Source organism: Corvus cornix, chromosome 2 (genome assembly GCF_000738735.6).
Source record: "Corvus cornix cornix isolate S_Up_H32 chromosome 2, ASM73873v5, whole genome shotgun sequence".
NCBI classification, from domain to species: Eukaryota; Metazoa; Chordata; class Aves; order Passeriformes; family Corvidae; genus Corvus; species Corvus cornix.
The window spans coordinates 47995881-48001894 of NC_046333.1; positions in this window are offsets into that span (position 1 = coordinate 47995881).

Below are 6014 nucleotides of genomic sequence, written 5' to 3' on the forward strand. Positions count from 1 at the left end.
TTATTTTGCAGCACAGGGAACATTACATTTCTTCCCCTGATTTCTTTTCTGAGAGCACCTTTGTTCTTATATTCTAAGAGAAGGCGATTATTTTCCCATCTGCAGGGGTCAGCCAGAATTCAGCAGTGTTGCTAGGGCTTGGAGTTTAGCTCTCTTGCCAGTGCCACCCGTCTGCTTTTCATACTTCACTTGGTCAGCATTTAGCATGTAACCAACTTTCAGAGCACTTTCCACCTTTCTCAAGGAAACAGCAAGAGAAATATATTTTTTTTTTTTGACTTCTCTTGCTCTTTGGAGACATTGATCTGAGAAATACAGCTCCTCACTGCCAAGCTTGAACTACACCTCTTTTCTGGAATCACAGAGTGGCAGAGAAAACACCTGTCTTGGTGTAAGTGCAGGGGGTTTTCCAGGCTTCCCCAGAGATGAACCTGCCTCTTGGGTCACGGCCAGAGGAGTCCACAAAGTTAAGTAGGCACTGATGAAAAGATTTCGTCTATCTCCCTATCTGTTTGTCTATTGAAGGCAAGTAATTTCCCTATCTCCTTGTGGTGAAATAAAATACAACATGCTTTAAAGAAAACTAAAAAGATCTATAATTAAACGAGGATGAAAAATCCTAAAAGTTGACCCAAAGCCTCTTCTGACTTCTGCAACCTCAGTGACTGACATAATTTATCCTCAAGCTTTATTTGGCTTATTCTTTTCTGACAATACTTTTGTTTCTTTAAATCTTATCTCAAATATTCAGCAGAAGTTCTTCTAGGAGTGCACTTCAGCAAGAATATGGGTAAAAGCTTCAATGTATTTTTGCAGTTAGCTGCCGCAGCTGTGGCACAATGAATAGACACATTCAACACAATATATAGAGTGGATATTTGAATCTCTTAGTTGGCCAGTCAGAAGGACAATGAACAGATGGTTAACAGACATATTTAACAGTAATTTGAAATCATAATAATAAATTTTGAAGGATATAAGGTGACCTTTGACTAGATACATGAGAAAAAGATACTGATCTCTAAGATCTCAGCAAAGTAGTATAATAGAAATTTTTGTTCTCTGAAATGAAAAACGTTGGCACCTTCAACAAGTAATTTTCTGATCCTTATTAAAAACTGCTTGTAGAATCTTTGTGGAAAGCTTTGTTTAATTAGTTCAGCTGAGGGATCACATGGTACATTCTGTCAAGTCATTCAAATGAAGGGATTCAGATTATTGTGGTACATGTATTTTTATTTCCTCAATATGACAAAAAGGTAATCCTTAAATTCTTTCTCTGAACCTGTGACACATTTGAAATCTGTTAGCACCTTCCACAATAACTTTCACTTTTGATTTTCCTCCGTGTATCATTGCTGTCCAACTGGTAGGGGTTTGTTCCAACAAATATTTGTCTCAGTCAACTTCTTTTCATTGCATTTGTACCTGTGAATTTGCTAGACATCTCCCCAAGACCACAGATGATGATTTCTTTTTTTTTTTCCTGGAGGGCACAAGCAGAACTTGAAAGAATGGAAGAGATCAAATAGAGACAGGATTAAATTTAGCATTTTTGCAGGTAATGCCTCTTTATATACTCCATTGTTCTCTAGCTCTCTACTCTTTACATGCATATTGCCACGTGATCAGTCAGCTACCACCAATTAATTAGATAACAATCTAATACAGACTAGAGTTCTTAAAAGACTGAGAAATTTTATTCTAACACAGTGTTATTCTAACAGACTACTGTGCTAAAACAAGCAGAAGATAGAGGCTATTGAACAGTCACAACTAAAGGAAGAACAAGAGTGTGATCACTCATTATTACTGGCTAAATAGCAATAATAAGTAGCAATTATAGCAGCTTCTAGGTGATCCTCAATGCCAAACTACTTTTGAAAGCTGCAAGTGTAAAAACAGAAGGCTACCCAAAAGTTTCAATCTTAGATTCAGAAGAGGCTTCAGTCATTTATTTCAGCAACAGTGAGACTTACAGATGCCGGTGTAGAAGTGTGGATTGTTTTTAATGCAAAAGTCATATTGACTACAATACATCTGAATTGCACCATTTGAATGTTTTCAGTAAGTTGATGTTGGATGCCAGTGAAATCAGTTCTGCTCATATTTAAGAGCAGGAGTTTAAATGTATGACTATTTCATATCTTAAGCTCTTATTGTTTAAACCAGAGTATTTTTATTCCATCAAGGCTACCAACTTTATTTTTGTGTAGTTTCATGCTGCTATAAAAGAGGAAGAGGAAAAAAACTGAGGGAAATTGAATTTTTCTATGTAAGTAGAAAATTCTCTCTGGTTTATGACAATCTAAAAATTGATTGCTTGTCTTAATGTAAACAGATGGTAACATCCAGGACGATTGGCATTTACTATGCCCATGCACAGCTCCCAGGGGACTCTAACCATATTCTACTCGGTCTGCAAGTCCAGCAGTTTAGAAAAATAAACACTAACAAGGATTTCCACTTTCAAAGACCTTTCAATAGTGAATCAGTATACTGAGTACTCTGTGACTTCTGTTCAAAAGAGAAAGAAGCTGCCAGCACCACAAGCAAGACCAGTGTTGTGTCAAAAGCACAAAAAATGTATATTTGCAAAGGAAAAATATTACCTATTCTCCACCTCCTTCTAGCTCAACATGGTAACTACTGCTTTTCGTGCTCCTGCAGTATCATTTTAGATTCCATTCAGGTTTCTTTTAGTTCTTCAGTCTCCTATTTTTTACTCTTTTTTTGGTTTTTTTTTGCTAATTAAGTATTTTATCACCCCTCTCATCCCATTCTTAGGTAATTCTTGACTCCCTCAATTATCTTGACTTCTTTTCTCTTTATGAACAGCAGTAGGCTTTAGTGACTGCTGTCAGAAACTGAAGACTTTAGGGGGAAAAGGTACACCAACCAGAATACTGTTTATGCTCTAGCTACCTTTCTTTCTCTAAAGAAACACTTCTTCCACATCTAGTTATGGAAGCTTCCTGTTAGGAACCGACATAAGAGGATGAAAAATCTGGCATGCCTAAGCAAAAATTACAGTAATACGAAAGTAAAATGTGTGACTAGAAAAAATTACTTCACTTGGTTTGACTTTCACTTTCTTGGCTTTTTTCCACCCAGCTGTGTAATTTTGTATATTAATCCCTTAGATTTTTAAAACTGTAAGCAGAGAATCTATATTTGCAAGACTGAAGTAGAACTGACTAAAAGGAGCAAGAGGATCGTGTTTTAATTGTTGACGTACAAACTCAAGAATCTTTAAGTCCTGAAAGATGTATATGCATCACTTAGCAGACACACATATTACCTATCAGCATCAGTTCAAGTTAGTAAGTTGAGCTATGAAAGTAAATCAATACCTCATTAATTCAATTACTTTAAAAAAAAAAATCTGAATGTGCCTATACATAGTATATGTACATCTATACAGAGTTTGCTTCTCTTACTGCTTGCTTTCAGTAGTTTTAAAAATCTTTCAAAACTTTGACAAATGTGTCAACACCAAAAAGTCAGCCAACTTTGAGATTGGTTCTTCCTGGAATTTGGCCCAAGACTTTCCTTTAAAACACATACAAGTGACACAAAGCTATGCATTGAACTTAAAAGAGCATAAAATTAATGTTTAACAGAATTGTAGACTAGCAGCACAAACATATTTTGAGAAACACTCTCTGCCCTGCAAACTTTTATTTTAAACTCTAGCTTGGACTAAGCTTCCATAATATGTGGGGATGCAACAGAGACCTCATTCAACTGAAATACTTCCCGAAGGAGTTTTCCAATATAAATATTTAAGCAAGAGTACTTCTTTTGTCTGGTCTATGTGTTTCTGCAACGTGTTTAGCAAGAAGCAAGAGATTATTCAAATAAGAAGCTATAGCATTTGAAAGTGCAGTAAGAGAGGTCTTAATGGCAACCTAGGCTAGAATACAGCACAGATGCAAGAGGGGACAGAGGCAAGAGAGAAAGTGATAAGTTCCAGAAATGCTGTCAAATGTGTATCTGGCAAAGAAATCTCTGAATACTTATGGTCTCCAATACACTTCAGTTAAGAACAGTTTCTCCTTCCTAGGACAAACTGTAAAGGTTGAAACATTCTATTTTAAAAGGTTGTGCTAAAATATTATTGTAAAGAAATTATTAAATGCTCAAGGCTAGGCATTTTCCATACACAAAAGTAGAAATGATAGATATAGCTTTGAACTTGTATATTATCAATCTCACATTCCACACTGCTGTTCATGTAAGTCAGAGAAATGCCTATGTTCTTTGACCTGGCAATTTAGAAGTACGTAATTTTTGGTACTTGCTACGAAAACCACCCAACAAACCATAATAAACTGAACAGAAAAGTGCCCATCATGACATCCACAGCAGTTGGGCACAGCATCAATCCACCCACCCATGATAACCTCCAATCATTTTCAGTGAGGCTGCTCTAGAAAATGTATCTTGCTGTCCTCTCTCTATGGAAGGTATTCTAGCAAACAAAGATAGCACATGCCAGCTCTAGGTCCCCACAGCACTTCCATTTTCATTGACAAATCTCAGGGTATCAGGAAATCATGCAAGTAGCTTTGGGGAAAGGAAAATGAATGGGAGGCAGGGGCATGGAAGGCATTAGGAAGTTCAATATGAATTAAATGTTAATATTGCTTATAGATAAAACCCCATCCTGAAATTTGCTACCTAGACAGACAGAGAACAAAACTAATGGAATAAATATAAAATGTAATTTTAGATGATTTTAGCAAAGGTAGTGAATCTACAGTTGCAGATAGAAATACTCAATTTGGTATCACGCTTCTTGCTTCTTAGACTAGAATGATCACATTTGAAGGACTAAAAGGGTAAAATGCAACATGAACATTTCTCCTTATGTCAAGATTTGTTAGATTTTCTGATACTTTATATTTGAAATGGTATAAGCAGAGGACTAGTCTCTTACCAGTAACGTAGAATTTGCTTCAAAACACACCAGTGCCACAATACTAAAAACTTGGCCAGTAAAGACATATTAGTTGGTCAGATGCATTTACTTTGAATTACGACATAGATTGACTTCAGTTAGTAAGTTTGTCTGACATTCAAACAGAGGTTACTTTAGGAGACTTTAACAGGAATTTAATCAAACATATAATAAAGATTATGTATTTTATATCTCATTTAGGAAAGATGATTCTGTTTTGCAGTACAAGGTTAGAAGTCCCAAATTTTAAATTCATCTTTTGGAAAATGGAGGAAAGTGGCCTTCTTATGTGTATATGTAGTGGTTAGGGATGGGTTTTAGTGGTGGGATTTGCAGTGTTAGCTTTTCAGTCGAGTTCAACGATGTTAAAGGTCTTTTCCTACCTAAATGATCCTGTGATTCTCTATGTATTTCATCCTTTGTGAAACAGTATTACTTATTCACTGCAAAAGTATGGTAAAGTCTACCATAAAAATCCTTTTAGCATTTAAAAAAAAATATTAAAAAAAATTAGTATAACATTGTTATTAGCAATTTCGCATACCATGAAAGTTATTTCAGTATAACACAATGCAGGAGCCTGTTGACATTTCACTAAGAAAAGCTCAATATATTTTCTATGAGCTGAAGTCAATACTTTCAGGTTTCCATTTCTTGTTATATTCACTCCATATGTGCAATACAATGACACTCCTATTATTCATCTCTGTCAAACTGAATTACCTTCAGTTTTCTAAATTTGTATTTTATCTGTGTGTGTGTGTGTGTGTGTGTGTATGAACATATTCCTTACCTTAGGAAATTTTTCCCTTTGGTTATTCCTTTGGTGTGTTCAGGAATAATCGTAGCTTCCATTCGCAAGAGCTGAACAAACCCCACAGAATTCATGCTGAGCTAGAATCTGCTGGTTTAATTCCCTGCTGGGAGTCTGCCAGTTGGGAAACGCTGACCAGCAAGTACAGGTCTTAATTACATAAATCCAGAAGCTGCTGCCAACCTTTCCCCATTGAGAAGCATTTGTTTTCTAGTGTTCTCCTTGATGAACAGATTA